The following is a 20,353-nucleotide window of genomic DNA, read 5'->3' on the forward strand; positions in this document are numbered from 1 at the left end:
CCGTGTTTTGAATGTCAGTTATTAACCAGATGTGAATCAGCCATTTTCACTGTCTCTATCTAACTCATTTTCTTCATCTATTTATTTCTTGATTCATTAGCACTGTTTTCTTTTTATGTTATTACAGTAGCATCCATGATTTACAAACCGCTTAACAATCATGAAGGAAAATATTGCTCTTATTTTAGTGAATAGCTCATGAACTAAAAGGGTAATCACACATAACAGATTAGTATTGCACCACAGTCTTCATTTTGTGCTCGCTGAGGATCAGCACAAAAACTTCCAGAATTTATAGTATAATTCTTAGGATGGATGAGGCATTACCCATGCAAAAAGATAGGCTCAAATGAGCAAGAGAGATGTATGCGCTTTTTCACCCATAACAGTTTAATCCACCTTCTCAAATTTTTAGCCCAGCTTCAGTTTCAGTGTGATTTGTGCTGCACCAACTCAAATGAGCAAGTTGCTCATATCAAAGCTGGCATCTATTAACCCTGTATAGATCCTGTAAAAGAAATAGCGCTTTAGGCGGAGGAGTAGGTGTTATACATACATGCTGTAACTGACCTCTGGTCAGAAGAGTGTCCGAATACCATGAGAGATTTATGTAGGTGTTTTGGTGATGATAGACGCAGAGGGCAGAAGAGAACTGACTACTCAGAATGAGCTGGAGGACTGGAAACATAAATTCTTCTATTAGGAAGACTTTAAAGCACATCTAGTAGTTCCTTTAAGTTCATGAGAAATTAACATATAGAGCAATTAAGGACAGGAAGAAATTGAGTTTATACTTGCCAGTAGCCTCTTTTTACAGAGGTGAAACATGCTTTTGAATCCCAAACAACTTCTTGTTTCTTTTGTACTGAGGAAGCACTATAACAAGGCCAAATGTTTTAGCACAGAAGAAGAATAAAAAATGAAAATAAAACTTAAAAAGTAGGGGAACAATTTTTCTTCAGTTTGAAGAAGTGATGGTGAGAAAGCAAAAATGTAATCTAATTGTTTCAAAGGCTACCTTCTGTAGGAACAGTGATAACTATGTCCTTCTGAATAACTTATTTTCCAGCATCAAAATATGTGTGTGGAAGTTCTTGGTTTTCTCTTCAGACATCTTGTTGCCAGTATTTCAAAACAGCATGAAAGCGAGGTTCATAGCAGTTCCTCAAGTAAGAGAATATTTCCTTCAGGGGTTTTCATTTACCTACCATTGAATTGTGCTATTATTTACATTTCCAGACAAAGACAGTAAGAAAGAACAATAATAATCCCTTCCTTCATGGAAAAGTCTTAAACTCAGCTAGAACTACTAATCTTCTCATATCCTATTGCAGCTTTATATCTTACTGTATCACTTATGCAATGCTTTGAAATTCTTTAGAAGAAGGCTGAGCTAAATTTCAGTGCTTTTTCTAACTCTTCAATGGCTGAGCTGTTCAAAACTTAAAGATTAACTTGGTCAGCATTTGAAGTACTAGAATACTTCATTTCTTTGAGAACTTCCCTCCATAACTAGAAACTGCCAAATGTATGCTTTGGGCAATTCTATCTACAATTAAGAAAAATCTTTTCCTGAGTTGGGCTGGTCATTTGTATCAATTATTGATTTCTGATTGCAATGCCTTGCCTAATAGAGTGCATTAATCTTCTAGGTTACTATATGTAATTGTCTTAGGAACACAATGTACAATACAGTTCAGACAGGCAAGAGTTACCTCCCTCAAAATGCACTGAGTTCTGGTCTTTATCACCTGTATATAACAACTTTTATGTGCTTGAATGAAGGAACAAAAACTTCACATTGTGGGAAAAGTTTTATGTCAGGAAATAGGTAATTGAATTAAATTCAGCACACAGTGAATGTGATTCAAAACATGTACACATCTGCTTCACACAGAAGAGCTTAGAACATTCAGAAATAGTTACTCAGGTACAGGAGGGGAAACATAAGGAACATACTCATAATAGCACACTATGGAAAATCTCAGTTATAGAAAATAATGTTTTTCTAAACTGAATTACTTGGCTATGTAAATAAACATAAAACATTGCAATGGAATTTCTATCTTCTGATTAGCTTTTCATTGCATTTTCCTTGCATAATTTAATTACCACACTCTTCTCAAAAACTTGTGATTTACATATAAAAGCAGGGATTACTTTGAAATAAATCAAACACTCCATTAAATAAGTGATCAGATGAATAATTACAAGGAAAAAAAAGAATTTGCTCTTAGACTCAAAACCTACTTTCTAATAAAGCAGTTTGTGTTCAAACAAAATTTAACTCATAGAAGAGAATCATTGGAATTATTTTCACCTAACAGTACTGGAAACTGCTGAGTACATACAGACTCTGCTGCCTTGAGTTAGGGGACAGCAGAACTAATCAGAGATTTTGACAGCTATTAATAAGGAGAGCAAAGAGAAGAGATTTCCTATGAACTTTTCTTATTCTTAAAAAACATCTGTTCTCCAAGTTTACTCAGTACTGCAATATGTCTGTGGCATCTATCTTTCCCTCACCAAAGCAGAACTAGAAGTGTTGGTTTGAAAAGGCAACTCAAACTAATGTCACCCGGATGAAATAAAATAGTATTTCAAATTGAGAATATATTGAGTCTAAGATAATGAATTTATGGTTGGATTTGGACTGCACCACACAGGAAGCCTGTTGAGGCTGCAATCAGGAAACACGAGACTATAGACTTCTGATCATTTTGAAGTTCTCCCTTACAAATTCAGTTGAGTATTTACTCAAAATTAGTTGGGTAATTGAATGAGTAACATAATAACTCTTCAGTTTCATAACCACTTGGGAGACTGGCTCACCTATGTGCTGACGTCCAGGCAACAAATCTGGCCATGGTCTCCACTAGGCAGAAAGTTCTTGTCAAAAAGAATGTGGCAACTCAGACCAAGTACCTGCCCAAAAATGATTTGGCTGAAGGGAGTGTCTGAGCCTTTTGTTACAGGTGAAGGCTGGCAGAGATTACACCTGTCTGAGGTGTGAGCAGGTGGATGATCTACTCAGTATGGTGGCAGAGTCTAAGGAGGATGTGGAGAGACTAAGCAGCATACGAGATTTTTACACAAGACAGACTGGTGGAGTATCTTCCTGCCAAACTTGCAAGAAAGACACCAGGGTGATACCCCCCATGCTGTGGTGGACCCCCTAGCATGCCATTTTTGAGCAGAGGTAGGGGGTTCAAGAGATAAAGAGGAGTGGAAGCAGATCCCAGCTTTGCAAGCAAACCTCATCCCTATCCATCTCAGATCCCCAGGTGCCTCTGTGTAACAGGTTTGAGGCTCTTGAACTTGAGGAAGAGGTGAATGAGGATGCAGTTGAAGGTCCATTCAGAAGGGTATTCAGGATGAGGTGGTAGACTCCATGCCTAAAGACTGCCTCTGCTAAGAAGGAAAGAAAGATAACTGTCATAGGAGACTCCCTTCTGAGAGAAATGGAGGACCCTATTTCTCAGCCCAGCCTGAACACCATTTCCATGTTTTTTATTGTTTTTCCAAACAGGATTCAGAAGAGCTAAAATTGTAGATGCCATGTGAAAAGAGATAATCATATTATGCAGTGTTCATAACTGTGATCATACTTATCATGCAGAAGTTAGAAGGTCCTACAAAAGGCAAATCAACAGATGCATCAAATACAAGTATTAATAAGTCTAATAAGACAAGGAGACAATTTGTATGGGCATGCGGTTCCCATTTTTGGACTCCTTTCACCATCACAGCTTGCTGGATCTGCTTGTCTACTCAGCTGCAGGTAGGCCTGATTTGCAACAGACAGATTTAATGCCTCATTAAGAGCTGCTTTGCCGAATGCAGCTAGACATGCTTAAGATTACAGTAAAGTAAATGGGATTGGGAAAGCAATAAAGAAATACAAGGTAATGTACAGTTTTGGGTAAAAATGATAAATTTGCAGGACATGCCCTCCATACAGACAAGCAACATGGACTGTAAGAATTTGCTCGACTAAGGAAGAAGAAAGAAAATATTTAAATGGCCTTTCCCACTGATTCTTCAGCTTAATGATTATTTTCTCCCTTCAACTCATCCTTTCAAAATTATTCACATATATTCTTTTTGAATTTTCACTTCATAACTACTAATGTGAGAGCACATAGAGTGGAAAGTAAAAAATCCCATAATCACTGCAGATAGAGGACAGAAAAGCAGAAGAGAAGCAAAGGAGAACATAGCACATGGTACCATGGCAAGCAAGCAAGAATACTTGATGGAATCTTAGATGGCAGTGATAGGGGAATTACCGTTCATGGATGTGTAACTCATCTAGAATATGGATTTATTTACATGAGCCTCAATTCCAGTTCTTCCTTTTCAACTGATAAGTGCAATGTTTGTGTAATCATGTAGAATGTTAAATGCAGAATGGGAATGCAGAATGTTAAATGCAGAATAAATGGAAAATGAAAAGAAGGGAAACTGAATAAAAAAGAATGGCAGGTTAAAAGTTTCCAATCCGTTCATACACAACTGTTTTAAGGAGTTTAATTACAAAAAAACAACCGTAATTGTGAATTGATTTTGATATACACTAAATCAAAATGAAGCAGCTAATTAGTAAACTAAATCTCTTCTGGTTTGTATGGTAAGAGTTTCTATTGAAGTTAACTTCAAAGAGTTTTTTTAAAATATTAGCATCAAACATTTTTTGAGCAACAAAGGAATATCCTTTGATAGGAAAATTCTGTTGTCCTACATTTGTGCCATGTAATTCTTATTTAAGAATTCTCAGTGGAATTATAAGGTACCTTGTAAGACTTGAGGAAAGAAGTATGCTGTAATTAAATGATAAAACAAGCTAATAACAAATCTGAAAATATCTGTGCAAGTTACAGAAATTTAGATGTTTTCTCATTTGAAAATCATCCAGTTGATTTTATATTTCAAAGAAAAAGATCTACAGCACTTTTAAAAATGGCCACATTAATATAAATATAAATAAAGCAATATTCCCGTTTATACAGTCATCCCTGAAAAAGAGGAAATTATAGAAATTCCAGTTATTTAATAAAGATTGGATTTATATTAGATAATAAGGAATCTATTTGTCTTTACCAATACCAATCTCTTTAATCTTGGCCAATGAAATACATACAGAATTGAAGGATTATTTGAAAGACATCAGTAAATACATACTCCCATAGTACTTGTATCACTACAAATTCTTCAGAGGGAATTGTCATCCATGCTATACTGCAGTACACTGAATTGATATGTGATCCTAAATGTCAGTGTAATACAATCTGTACAGACATAGATGTCCAGTTTTCAGCTTTGGCAAATTCTATTTATTTTAAGCAAATGAAATCTGGTGTGATCGCTAATTAGAACGTCTCCAGAACTTTTCATTAATATACTTATTTGAAGAGTAGGGCCCACTGGAAATGTATTAGCTCAGTATGAGATTCGGTAATTCAGCTGGAATCTTGAATCTCCTAGGCGTTGAGCTATTGTCAATGACAATCACAAAATTATGCAATTACATAAATTATATAATCACCTTCTGTAGATGTCTTTCTATTCACAATAGAGCACCTAAGGTCATCAACTCTGAGCAGCACATTTAATTGCCAGATTCCTCAGACACGCCAAACAAATTCTATTACTCCTACATCTCTGTTTAACATTGTATCAACACCTATGCATAAATATGTATCCTTGCCCTCATTTGCACTTGCATGGCTCTTAAGTAATTTTTAAATTAGGTTTTACTTAATGTTGCTATCCCACCCACGACCACTTTTAAACCACAGTTATATAATATTCATTTTTTGCATACTATAGGTTATTCTTCTCTTGAACATCTAGTAGGATTAACCTTACCTGTTATATAGTCATGACAATAGTGTATACAAGGTAAATACTATATTGATTTGCAGTGCTTTTTTGTTGTTGTTGTTGTTTTTTCTGCGACAACAGAACTTAAGTGTCAGTATTCTTACAATTTTCCAAGTAATCTGCAAGTGTAACTACAGATTGCAGATTACTACTACTAAACTGCTTCATATATACCCACTTATATTACTGTACTTTCATTTCAATGATGCTTCAAGTTCCTGATGTTTTTAACTTAATACATTTGCATAAGCACATTCCTCAGAAAAGGTTTTGTAGCATCCACTATGTACCTTGTACATATACTAAACTGTCTCATCGTAAGCTTCTTATTGGCTTACAAAAACATCAGAATCACATCTGGAATTGTCTTCTTAGAGATCAAGATTTTCAAGAAACCAGTGGATTTAGGCACATAAGTTCCAATGAAAAAATTAAGTACAAAACAGTTCTTGGAATTGCTGAAGTATATTAGTACATCATTAATTCCAAGAACTAGGCAGTATGGAAAAAAATGTGTTTGAGATTAAACATATGCAAGAAAGTAAATTTCTTAAAGCTACAGTACATTTAAGGAAATCCATTTTTCTCATTGTATTTATAGCTGGGAGAAATAACCAGTATGTATATATAGAAATAATCTAGTTTCTCCTGTAAACCTGTAAATCTTCATGCTTTTATGGGGGAACATTTTGGAGGAGCACATCCCTTTTCTCTCATGGATTTATAGTAGTTTTTTTCTTTAAAGACTGTTTGACATTTAGATTTATTTTAATCTACTGTTTTCAAAGACTGAAAAAGCAATTCTGTATATTCAGAACATTAGAAATGAAATCCTTCTCCAGTGCCAGTGGTGGCATAGGTCTTGCTGAGTTGGATGCCAATTCTACTATTTCTCTTCCGTACATCTCCCAAATGGGAAGAGAAAAATTCTGGAGGAACAGAGCATGGAAAAAAACTGCTCTAGTCACATGCCCTTTACTACTAAGTGGATTTTTCTCTTCAAGGGGTAGAGTAGGAATAAATAAAACAAGGTCATAAACTTAGACCTGCAGAGCACTTACAAATTCCAAAAAAGAATTCCTTACAAATTTCAGAAACCCAGTCCAAGAGCAGTAAATCATTCTTGTTTGCAGTTTGATCAGTGAATAACAACCAGCCTCAAAACACTCAACTGAAAGGCCCACAAGCCAAAGTTGATGTATCTGTATCTAGTTTTTAATTTTTATTACCTAAAAATAGCCATCATATGAGGCTGGTTTTAGGGACAGAATTTTGAACAGAGAATGAAAATTGTTTCTAATCATAAATATTGAATATTATTCTTATAATGTTTAGTTTGAAAGTAAACTGCATTGCTTCATCTTTAAAATAATGTTCATCTGCGATAATCCAAGAGCTTTTTGCTTTGTTTTGCCTCAATTTTCTCTCTAAAGTGTTTGTTTATTGACTCCATGTCAGCTACTGCTTTTGCGATGGATCTGCTCATATCTTTCCTTTAGAGAAATCTGCCCTAAAAAGCTTTTAAGCAGTAACAACAAGAAGAACATAAGCCCTGTATTTTACTGGAATAAAAAATAGAAAGCTAACTTTTTAAACAGGAAAAAATAATGACAACTTAATCAGAAATCATAGGAATGAAAAAAGCTCGTAAACAGCTATCTCCTTGTCTAAACATCCTTGCAGGCAGATGACTGTTACAGGTTCATTTTTAGTTAACTCTGACATTCCCCACTGCATTCGCTCTGCACAGTCTGCTCTATACTCAGAAAGTTTCTTCTATCACCTCTCTGAGGATGCCTACTCACAACTATCTCAAACATTCATAACACAGACTACAAGATCCTAATGCTATTATGTACCTATAGCTTGCCTGACACCAGCCACATCCTTTGCAACCATCTCGGTGTGAAGTGTGTTCTGAAGCGTTCCTGAAAATTGAACAAGGCTCCCTTCTAGCTGGGAGTACACAAATAAAAGTAAGATCCACAGCAAGATACAGACTAGGCCAGACTGCCATGCATTCCCATATACTTACCTGTGCACAAACAATCCCAATGACACCATTAAGGGGACCAGGGAACAAAATCCTTACATGTTTCAATGATTTTAATGAGATTTAAACGTATGCCTTTGCTTGCTAAACTGAATTTTTGCTGAATATTGTATTCAGGAAACATAATAAGGGTGTATGCACCTAATAGCTTTAGATGAAAATTGCTTCCCATTAAAGCAAATCTGCAAAGCTACAAAGTTGCAGAATGTTGGAATTAAGGTCACGTGCATGCGGTGTGTGCACACGACAATGTAGTTTTCAATGATGTGGTCACAAAAGCTCTGAATAAAGCTTCCAATCTTTTCAGTGAACTTGGAGGAGCAGTAGCATATACTTCAGTAGATAAGAACCTCTGCAGCGTGGGTGTGAGTGAGGCAGAGAATGGCATATGCAGAATGGCTTCATACTAAGGCAAAAAAATATTTTCTTGGGGAACTGCATTAAGTGTGTAACTGCTGAAAACTTTGCGATGCTAACCAAGCTGCTTGAAACTTTTTCCAGCCTGTCGTTATTACAGTGGTCCTCATGGTAAAGCTGTCTGAATCAACAGAGTGAAAACATGAATTTCAAGTGCGTTGCCTGCAATGTCCTTCCACGTATTTCAAAAGCAAAGCAGAGTAGTGAGTTCTAGGTAGTTGCACAATATAGATATGCCTTTCTTTTTCCACTGTACATCTCTCTTTATTCTCTATTGGTATTTCAGACTTTCGTTCAACAAAGTCATTTTAAAGAAAGTGTGCAATCTTCAGGAAAGTGGGAACTTCTTATTTTAAAGAGCTAATGTACAAAAATGGAAAAACAGATTGGTTCGCAGAATGGATGGTTACTAAAATCTTTCCTTTCAATCAAGCTTATCACCGAATGTGCTTAGCAGAATAATTACTATGGAACAACAACAAGCAATCGGTACTCAGATAGCAGCTACATTACGATAGCAAAACACTATGGATAGCTATGGCTAAAGTCTACCTGATGCCTAGCAGCACAGACATTTTTGCTTTAACAAGAAAAGGTTTAATCTCTCCAAACAAACAAACAAACAAACAAACAAGAACAAACCCAGCACAGTAGTAGTACAGGAGGTATTCTAGCTCTACAAAACATGCAACAGGCATGCACTTAGCAGGAAAAAAGAGACACCTTGAAAAAAATAATGCAGATAATTCTCCAGAGACATAGAACTGCTCATCCATAATGAACTTGCTCAGAGGTCTGTTATGCTTGCTTCCTTTGTTTCTGCCCTGTTTCAGTAACTGCTGTGCATAAATGTGTGTATACTTGTATGTACAAAAGCAAAGAATTTCTGCTTGAGTGGCAGATAAGGAAAAGCAGACCTGAAAAGAGAAGGTTTATCAGACTTGGTTAAGGACAGTCACCACAGACCAAAAGTTACTGAATCTTGGCCAGGAAAGAAAGTAAGAAATTAAAGATCTGTGAGCAGATTTATTGGTGGTGTCTTCTAAGGTGTGTGTAATCAGGCATATAGTCAGCTTTCACTTGGTGTTTCAGTTCCTCTTCTGAGTATTTAGGATCCTATGGAGGGAAGTAGAGATCAGAAATAAAGGAGCACCACACATGTACTCCCACTGCCATATTAACAGCATCTATAGTTAGACGATTTCTGAAATCAAGCCCATTAACGTATATATATGCTTTCCTGAGTCTGACTTTTCTGAAAAGAATATGCTACAGAAACGAATACAATTTATTTGTACCTCGAGCACTGTACAATTAATAAAATAGCAGCACTTAACAACATTTAAAGTACAAACTCTCGAGCTTTATTCAGTAGCTCGAATTGGAACTTCCTTAGGAAACTTACAACAGCTACTAGACAAACTTAGGGAAAAAATCCAACTTAGTTTAGTGCCACTGTTCCAGCTGTGGTTTACTTCTGTCTCTCTCATCTTATAAGAGAATATAAAAAAAAAAATCTACTGTATCATATCATTCGCTCTACCAATGTAGTATTGTTTTCTAGCTTTTTGTCAACAAGAAAGCATTTTCTTGCTCCTGCACAAACTCTTCCACAGAACCTACAAATATTTTTGCTAGAATTTTTCTCTTATTTCCTTTGTATCACATAATGTATACTCTGTTTTTTCTGTTCTCTCTACTCTCTCCTTCTAGTCAGCATTAACAATCAGGCATGTTGTTTTGTTTTGTTTTGTTTTGTTTTGTTTTGTTTTTTTCCAAATCTAAGGATTGTACTTCATCTTTCCCCTCTGTTAAGAAAGAATTTGTTGAAAAGCTTTCACCTTGTGAAAATCCAATTGCTGGTGCCAGATGGTACTTTTACTCTGTTAAAAGAAAGAAAGCAAAGAAGGAACACTGGCTGCCATAACCTGCCTAATTATTAGCAGGCTGCATAGGTATGAGTGGGATCTCATCAAACACAAGCATGGCTCCCTCCATTCTGCACACTCTTGTAACATCACAGAAGCTTGAAGACTTGAATAATCTCCTTTGCCCTGGTACTAGACCTGCCAGTATGAATCCATCATCTCACAGAACTGGTGAGCTGCAACACAACCTCTATACCATCTTGGGTTGTCAGAAATAAAGTTGGAGAAACAATTGCACCAGAAGAACACAAAGATGACACTGAGGTTCAGAAAAGACAAAGAGCCAAGTATTATGTACAGTAAACACCAAGGAAGTCAGTAGTCATCCTCCATATGCCACAATGCCCATGCCTGCTGGGCCTCAAAGACCCTCTTTTCAAAGATCTGAGGTAAGTGCAGGAAGAAAGGATAATCCTAGGATGGGGAAGAAAAATTATGAGGGAATCAGCTTAAAGATTTGATTTACTGCTCTCAGCTGCAGCCTTCTAGCTTGTAAAAAATGCATATGTCTGACAGTTCTCGCCACTTTAAGATTCACAAAGCATGAAGGATGAAAGTTTTGATATGACTGCACAAATAATTCTCTGTATAACAACTGCATTTATGTCAGTGAAATCACTCATATAAAACAATGATTCTCAAAGCTTTAGGTACCTTTTACTGATTTCAGTAGGATTTAATAGATGCAAAAAACATGAAAATTCAGTATGCGTGCTTGCAGAAAAAGGACTCCATTTTGCTTTAAAGCAGCATACTAAAAATATACACATACAGAATTATAGTATCATACTTATAGTGTCATTTAGGTTAGAAAAGACCTTCAAGATCATCGCATCTAACTGTCAACCTGACCTATCAAGTTCCATCACTAAACTATATCCCTTAGCACACAAATCTGGAGCCTTTCACACATTCAAAAAGATTAAAGTTCTTGAGGTGTTTTTAAGCAACATCTTTAAAGAAACAATATAGTTTGAGAGCTCAGTGGCAATTAGACTGTTCACAAAACAAATAAACAAACAAAAAAAGAGCTGGTTTTCATTATGAAAACAAATGTGATTTAGAACTTGAAGCAGAAATATTGCCTTTGTAACAAAAACAATGTTCTGTTTTTGCACTGTTTATTAAATTTCCAGGGATACACAACATTTTAAAATAGATTATTATGGACTAGTGAAGAAAATGAAGATACAGACTTTGGCTTTACATATTTACCCCCAAACAACTGGCACAACAAAAATGGGAATGTATACCCCCTCCACTTGGGTGCACACTGTAGAAAAATGGACACCATCAGATTCTCTGATGTCCTCTGGCAATGCCCACCTCCCAATGCTGGCTGCATGAGAAACCTGTGCCTTCATGATCCTGACACTGGCTTCAGCTAAGGGCTTATGGACACTTGGGATGAATTAGGACCCTGTTGACTCCCAGAGGAGTTATGGTCAGTGTTTGCAATAATAAGAATATGATAATAAAAGGCACAGACTTTTTTCCCATAAATATATTTATGAAAGAATGAGCTTAGGTGTACTTAGGAATCTTTGTAAATGAACATTTTCATCTGAATAGAAAATTGCCACTTATTTCAAGATTTACTAAGAACTGCTTTTTAAGCTCCGATTCACTCAATTACTCTTAGGAACTTCACTAAGGAGTTGAGAAAGCCACAGGGCCCATTTAGTCTTCCTGTGACAAAGTAGAAGTACAGAAAACACAAGAGGAAATTCAGCTTCCCCCATATGTGAATTATGTGCCCTTCAGATTCACTGTAGGAATCACTCTCTACAATGACCACTGAGGAGACCCAACAATAATAAAAAACATTGCCGAGGGATAATTTTAAGAGTTTCAAAATCCTGTAAAGATCAGGGGTTTAAAATCTAACAATTTATAGAGCTGTAGAACACAACGTTCTACGTAATTCTAGTGAAAAGAGAACTTTCTTAGAGAAATATTAGAAATATGAAAAATACTGGGGCAAGAACAAATCTCACTAAGTGAAAAATTCCTGCTAGTTTTATTCTAAGACTCTGCAGTCTTCCACTTTGCTTAGATTTGTCATCCAAGTTACAGCTCAAAAGGAAGTCATGCTGCTGCTGCTGCTTCCAGCACTTTGATTGCTGTAATTGTGCTGTACACAAAAAAGCTACATGACAGTTTAAATACCTGTTTTCAGTTTGACGGGATTTGAAACACTGGACATATTTAACCCCAGAAATAAAAATTTCTAAAGGAAACTCAGCTGAACTTTAATTTTAGTGGCATTACTGAATAGTTTCTATAATTTACTAACACTTAAGTGCCCTTCAAATTGTAAGTGCAAATTATTAGTACCGGCTGTACTGAAGTCCATTGTTGGGAAAAAAAAAAAAAAGTCTGTTCTGCCTGTTCAGATATCAGCAAAAACACTTAGGTTAAAGAAAGAAGCATACAGCCAAAGCAGTCTTTTAAAAATATAACAACTTGCGTATTTTTATCATGGGAGATTTTTTTTGCAGGTTAAATTGACCACAATGTTGAAATGATTGAATGTCTCTACTTAATTCTCCTGAATGTGTGAAAAAATGTCTCTGCAAAAGAAAGCCAAAATTTAAAAAAACACCTTATGTGAAACTTATTAACGTTGGGCAGGAAGTTTTTCTGGGGCCCCGTTTGAAAAATTAGGGTTACACAAAAAGTTCTCGCTACCCCCAGGCAGATCCACGCTTCCAGCCAATTTGGTGTCATCTGAGAATTTACTGAGGGTGCATTCGATGCCCTCATCCAGGTCATCAATAAAGATATTGAAGAGGACAGGCCCCAGCACCGACCCCTGGGGAACACTACTCACGAGCGGTCACCAGCTGGATTTGTCTCCATTCACCACCACTCTCTGTGACCGGCCCTCCAGCCAGCTCCTCACCCAGCCAAGAGTGTACCCATCCAAGCCTCGGGCTGCCAGCTTCTGCAGGAGAATGCTGTGGGAGACAGTGTCTCCCACACTTAATCTTTGTGATGGGATTCTGAATCTCTAAGTCTGCAGGAAAATTACATGTCCAAGCTGAGGAATTCATGCTCATGAAATCTACTTGTTGAAATATAGAACTGGGATGTCAGTATGCCCTCTTTCTTTCTTTTTGGCTTCTGCAGTTATACTGCTATAAATTGTGCTACTGATTCACTTTCATTGTAGTGAATCAGAACAGTTTATGTAAACAAAAAACTATGTAGAAGAAACTATGACCACAGAAGAATTGAGAACACTTTGTTAACTTGCTTAGTTTTAGTGGTTACAAAGGATAAAGAAGACAGCCATGCAGGGAAGAAAAAAAAGAGAAATAGGGAAGAAACAGAGAGAAGGCAAGTAAGGCATGCACACTGGCAGGTTGGTTCTATGCCTTTTCAGGTGGAAATATGCATGCAGTTCTAGTCATCCTTGAAGTGACTTTTCCTTTAAATCATTGAATCATGGAATGCCTTGGGTTGGAAGGGACCTCAAGGATCATCAAGTTCCAAACCCCTGCCATAAGCGCAGTTGCCAACCACTAGATCAAGTACTAGATCAGGTTGCCCAGGGGCTCATCCAAACCAGCCCCATCCAGGGTTGGGGCATCCACAGCCTCTCTGGGCAGCCTGTTCCAGCACCTCATCACTCTCTCAGTTAAAAATTCTCCCTGACATTTAATCTAAATCCTTCCTCCTTTAGTTTAAAACCATTCCTGCTCGTCTTATCACTACCTATATTTGTAAAAAATTGATTTCTCTCCTGTTTATAATCTCCCTTTAAGTACTAGGAGGGTCTTCCTGTAGCTTTCTCTTGTTCAGACTGAACAAGGCCAGCACCATCAGCCTGTCTTCAGAGGAGAGGTACTCCAGTTCTCTGGACTGTCTCCAAAAGCTCTACATTTTTGTGTACTGGAGGCCCCAGATCTGGATGCAGTACTCCAGGCAGGGCCTCATGAGGCACAGTAGAGAGGGTTAGTCCCCTCCCTCTCCACGGTGGTAAGTCCACTTTCTGATACACCCCAGGACACTGTTGGCTTTCTGGTCTCCAAGCACACACTGCTGGTTCATTTTAAGTTTTTCATCTACCAGTGCCCAGAAGTCTTTCTTAGCAGGGCTACTCTCAAGGAGTTTTTCTCCCAGTTAGTAAACATTTCTGGGATTACCCTGACCCAAGTGCAAAACCTTGCACTTTGCTTCACTGAACTTTATTATGTTCACTAAGTTCACTAAATGAATGTAGACAATAGCGGACAATTAGAAGCACTGTCAAAATTACTTCAGGAATTTAATAACCTATTAGTTAATTAATGTTTGTTAGTGCCGTAAGGTCACCTATGGGAGATTTTAAAATTCTCTTGGGGAAATAACAGTCTGGTCACCAGATACACCAGCCTATTTTTTAGCAGTGTTTCCTGATACCCACAGTGTAGTTTACTTTTAGAAACTTCCTCATCACTGCTAATTCTATATATAAGCACAAATACAAAAATAAAGTACCTATCATCTACATTCCATGGTGTCTCATTTGTTACTGACTGCACATTATAAGAGCTTATGATCGTGCCATTGAAAATTTCTGTAGTTCCAATTTTTTTTTATTAGAAAAAAAGAGGATCAACTTCAACATTAAAATCAGTGTTCTTTGTAGTGCAAATTTACTATTTATGAGTAATCTTAGAAAAATAAAATTCCTCAATTGAAATCAGTTGAAATGCTAAGCATTTGCTTTAAGTGGCTTCTCCTGCAAGATATTCTGGAAGCCAAAACAATAAATGGGTTCAAAAAAAGGCTGGATAAACTCATAGCTGACAAATCCATCAATAGATGCTAAGTATGATACCCCAAAATTAGCATCCACTCTAGGAAGTCCCTAAGTGTATGTTTGCTTAAGTCCAGGATGGAGAATATAATCATTAATTTTTCTCTAGAAGTCAGAGAAGAACGATCTATATTTGCTTATTTCTGGTAATGGTCAGTTTTGAAGATAAGACACATGTATTATTTGTCTGCTAGTTTTATGAGTACTCTCATACCTACAATATGGAGCTTACTGTTTTTCAGGTCACTTTTAGTAAAAAATAAGCGGCAAACTCAACCATGCAGAAAAATTAGTTGGGCAAAATTTGTTTGATCCTTCTTTTTTATGGGATTATCTTTAATAATGTTGTTTAAAAACACACCAGGATCCTCAATCTTCCTTAATGTGCAAAAGGCCCATGGTTTGTAGCACTGAGGGACAAGATTTAGTGATGAGGTTCAGTAGGTCATGTTGACAGTGGCACATAGAATCACAGATCAATGGAATGATCATAGAATCTAAGATCATCATGTCCAACTGCTAACCCATCACTACCATGCCCACTAAACCATGTCCCTAAGTGCCACGTCTACTCGTTTCTTGAAGGTCTTTTCCAACCTAAATGACACTATGACAATATGAATTTGTATTAGAGAAACAGAATGGTTCTTAACAGCATAGCAGTTCATTTTCATTATGGCCTGTGTAGCCCCTCCTCCAGATAAATGGACTACAGTCATTTCAACTGTCTGAATTCAGTACTTATTTCAAATGACATACTGTTTAATGTCAGTTTACATTCCTAGAAGAGACAGTGAATTGCAGCATCCCAGGAGAATACTCATTGCTTCTTCAGTTACCATTGTTACTGTGGTTGAAAAAACCCTGAAAAAGGGAACCAGGCAGCAGAGGATGGTCACAGCTTTACCTTTCTCAGGTGATAAGACATAGAGCCAAAACGTGGCTCTATGTCATAGAGTACACGGTGAACACTACTCCATTTTGTGAATTCTCAACCAGTTTAAGAGCTAGCCAGATGATTGAATTTTTATCTCTCTACTCCAGACTTTCACCATTTCTTCTCACATATTGTGGAGAAGATTTTTCTTCCCTTTTTTTCATTCTAAGACAGGACTTCAGCTACTTGAAGGAAAGGTATTTATACATGTATTTAATGGGAAGGAGAGAATAGGACCGAGTAGGCATACTTTTTACTGGATTCCAAAGTTACAGTAAAAGGCGAATAACCACATAAATAGCAGTACCATGCTTTTCTTGTTCATTAATAATTACTTCCCAAGATAGAGGAGAAAAGCCATTTGTGGTCTTTTGTAATTCCTGCAGTGAAAATCCCTAAAGAAAGGCTTAATCTCGTTTCTCTCTCATTCAATATATCCATTATGAAACTGCTAAAATGATCAAAGAATTATCAGAAATTGAGTATGTCTCCTCCACCCACCTTATGTTTTCTGTCTTCCTATATTACTTTTGATCTCTTTATCCTTGCCTACAAGATTCTCTAAAGTTCTGTAATACATACACCCATTTTGTTAATATCACACAGCATGAAGGACTAACTTTTTTGAAGTAAAAATACATGATTAAATTTCTGACGTTAATAGTATGTTCAAGAGCACTGTAATCATAATAACGTATCTTGCTTTTTGAGATCATAGCTTTGCGACCTTCTATTTCTTCCTTAGATGGAGCACTTAAAATTAAAATGGAATACTGTATTTTTAATCTGTGGAGGATTTTATTACCAAAATATGAGTAAATATGCAGTTTGTGAGTAAGTGACCATTCCTACTCAAATGGCATAGAGAGTTCCCAAGCTTTTTATAGTTGCCATTCCATTGCCAGCAGCGTGTTTCATTTCTGCTGGATGCGTGACCCCAAAACATTAGCAGGAACATGGAATTTTCTGTCCACCAATGTTCCTATATTTTCCAGAGGAACTATATTTCAGACTTTGTTCATTAAAACTTTACTAAAAAGACTAAAGATGTAATTTCTTGGTATTAGCAATAACAGTTTCATGGAAGGCATGTGAGTTGAAGCTTTCCAGTTTAGCTTTAAATTTGTATACACATTTTACAAGACTATGTGATCTAGAAGCCAGAGGGAAGGAAGGAGTGACAAAAACATCAGCAGTCTCCAAAATTTACAGGAAAAGAATAAGAAACACAGCATGCTTTTAACATGGGATCAAAGGGATAAATACATCCCCAAAGAGCTTTTAAATATATTTTTTTTTAAAGTCTGTTACTCAATTTTTCTTTATTTGTGAACTGAGAGCTTCCTACTGTGCTTGTAGGAGTAAGTCATGGTAGGCAGGAAGTTCTAACACACTACAATGTGTTAAAGTAATACCAACAGTGGCAAAATAATGTGGCAATGTGGGAGCCTCAGCATGAAATCACGCAAAATGGTTGATGTTAAAATGGCAAGCACAAATAATATTTGTCAGTGACAAAAGAAAATCAATATTTAAGATCAATGCCAGTCATGGGGAGCAGTGAGAACAAGTAACAAAAGACCACAAATCACTTTTGAGAACACTTAAAAGAAAAAAAAGAAAAAAAAGTAAAACAATTACACTGAAATAAAAGCCTCTTTGGCCCATGTTGGGATAGATTTGAAAGTCAAAATAAGAAACAATACTGTTACTGATTTCTCACGTTGCCACTTCCAGCCAGCTCTAAAATGGTAAAACTTACTAGATGGGTGTATGAGTTAAATAAGATTCTGAAATACCAGATTAACATCCATCTTTTAATTTTAATCATTTTTTAACTGGTATGAGATTGCATACAAGAGCACATCCCAAATCTACCTTTATGCCATTTCTGCCTTTATGCCAGTTCTGCCTTTATGCCATTTAGATGTGGTGCTCAGGGACATGATTTAGTGGAGGGTTGTTGGAGTTAGGGTAGTGTGGTTATGTCGTGGTTGGACGCAATGATCTTTAAGGTCTTTTTCAACCTGAGTGAGTCTATGATTCTGTACAGCAATGGGACAGGAAGATGGGCTCTCCAGTGCTCACCTGCCCAGCACATTTTTCACAAAACAGGATTCTAAAAGGTGTTTGAAAACCCCTTTTTTAGAACAGTGGTGACAGAAGTGTAAAGACATGGCTGTCTTTCTCATTAGGTCTGATTTAATTAGGTTGTTTGTTGCTATAATGATGTGTTTGAGTGAGACAAAGTTACAATAGAATGATAGAATCATAGAATCCTCAGAGTTGGAAGGTACCTCTGAAGGCCACCTAGTCCAATTCCCCTGCAATGAACAGGGACACCACAGCTCGATCAGGTTGCCCAGGGCTTGATCCAGCCTTGCCTTGAAAGCCTCCAGGGACAGGGCACCAACTACATCACAGGGCAACCTGTTTCAGTACCTCACCATCCTCACTGTAAAAGATTTTTAGCTCTGCACAGAGCCCACAGAATACTTGTCTGAACTGTTACTAATTCAAAAATGCCATTGCTCTACATGTCACTGCAATGTTATGTCTAACCTAGGAAGGCCTTCTAGGATGAAGCACCTGAAACATGTTTGGGAACTAAAAATGACAAGGGCAAAACTAGTAAAATCTGACAGACACAGCTAGTGGACCTGAAATGTCTTGAAAAACTGCATTTGAAAGGCTTCATATTACTTGTAGCACACAAATTATGTCAATCTTTCCACCGTCACTGGCAGTTTTAGAGAGATGGATGTGTACTTAATTAGATGGTACATGCTCATCTTATTGAAGTGCCTCTCAAGTAGTTAGTAAACACCACAACAGCCAAATATGGGAGGGATACATACACCTTACAACCTTAAGGAATGAGAACTAAATCAAAGATGCCTATTAAGTAATTTTCGCAAGCTCTGCAGGAAACGTGTACTTGGCCAATAAACTGAACCCAGACCTCCAGAGTTCCACTCCATTTCCTTAGCTGCTAAGATACTTCCTCTCCCAAAACACAGCACAGTTTGTTGAGAAAGTAAATTCTAAATAATGGCATACATCAAATAAGTGAAATTTCACCAAAGTACAGACTCAGACTCATGCAACTATTGAAAGAGAACTTCTAATAGTGCTCCCTTTTACATTCACAGCATTAACATTTAAAGAGCCCAGAGAGAAATTACTAAAACCAAACTTACTATGGAATTTAATTAAAATGATACAGAACAACAGAAAGACTTCACTACCTTTTTCCGAAAAATCCATCTTTCACAGGACATTGAATGACAAAATCCTTAGATATTAAAGGTCAGAAGAATGCATATGAATTGAATGTACAGCAAAGTAAGATGTATATTCTCCAATCTGATTAACTCTTTCCTAAATTCAGATTTATAAATCATGTTTCTCTTAAGGAATAAAAGCCAGCCAAACCATTGAAAAACAACAACCACACTACTCATAAGGATTTCATGCATAAAGAACACCTTCAAAATACTGCAAGGGCTCTAAATACATGGATTTTTCAGAAGCCTATTTTCTTTTTACTTTTAGGCAGATAGAATTGAAACAATAACTCATGGTGAGATGAATAAAATTCTGAGTCTTTATCTAGACTTTGATGTTTTGCTTTCTTTGGTCTGTATTTCTGTCTTTGTTTCACTAGAATGAAGCCCATATGGGGCACTATTTTAATGAAATAGTATTTTAGTGCATTGCTTTCTTTTGAATGCCACTGACATCCAGCAAGGTCATAGAATACTGGAAAGCCTTCAGATTTTGATAAAGGAGGATGAGAAGAAAACTGTAGTTTTTATTCAAGAGTACTAAGCAGTCATTGATGCAGGAGGTTTACATACTCCGGAACATATTTTATCATTTGTTCACGATTCCTAACAAGGGCAAAGGCAGACCAGGTAAATCAAATGCTATCCTAACTTTCACGTGGAGGCACTTTCACTGTCAGTTCAGCTCTGTTTTATCTATGTACTCAAGATAGTTATTTTAGAATACCACAAAAGTTGTTCCTGTTGCTTTCAAAAACAAGAATTAAATTTGGGAAAAGAAATAGTCAACCACATGCATCTTCCCCTCCTCAGTGAGTCTATTATCAAGATAGAACCAGAGTAATGAGGTTATTCATTATTATTAATCATGCTTCTTGGTGTGTATAACTGTATTCTGTCATTAATAAACAAGTATGTCTGTGGTAAATAACATAGGACTGGATTTGATTTATATGAAAATTCTGAGAGATAAAGAAAGATTACTTATGTTGCTTAAAGTAAATATATACATATGTATATATATAAAAGATTAAATATCTT

The 20,353-nt window shown here is 36.6% G+C and overlaps 1 protein-coding gene across 2 annotated transcripts in view; it reads right to left on the reverse strand.

The window, feature by feature from the left end:
* NALCN (sodium leak channel, non-selective) overlaps positions 1–20,353 on the reverse strand; it is a gene marked incomplete at its 3' end in the record, with an annotated part of 199,096 nt that overhangs the window by 104,177 nt on the left and 74,566 nt on the right. The window lies entirely within an intron of this gene.

The sequence above is a fragment of the Tetrao urogallus genome (assembly GCF_951394365.1).
Source record: "Tetrao urogallus genome assembly, chromosome: 1".
In the NCBI taxonomy this organism is placed as follows: domain Eukaryota; kingdom Metazoa; phylum Chordata; class Aves; order Galliformes; family Phasianidae; genus Tetrao; species Tetrao urogallus.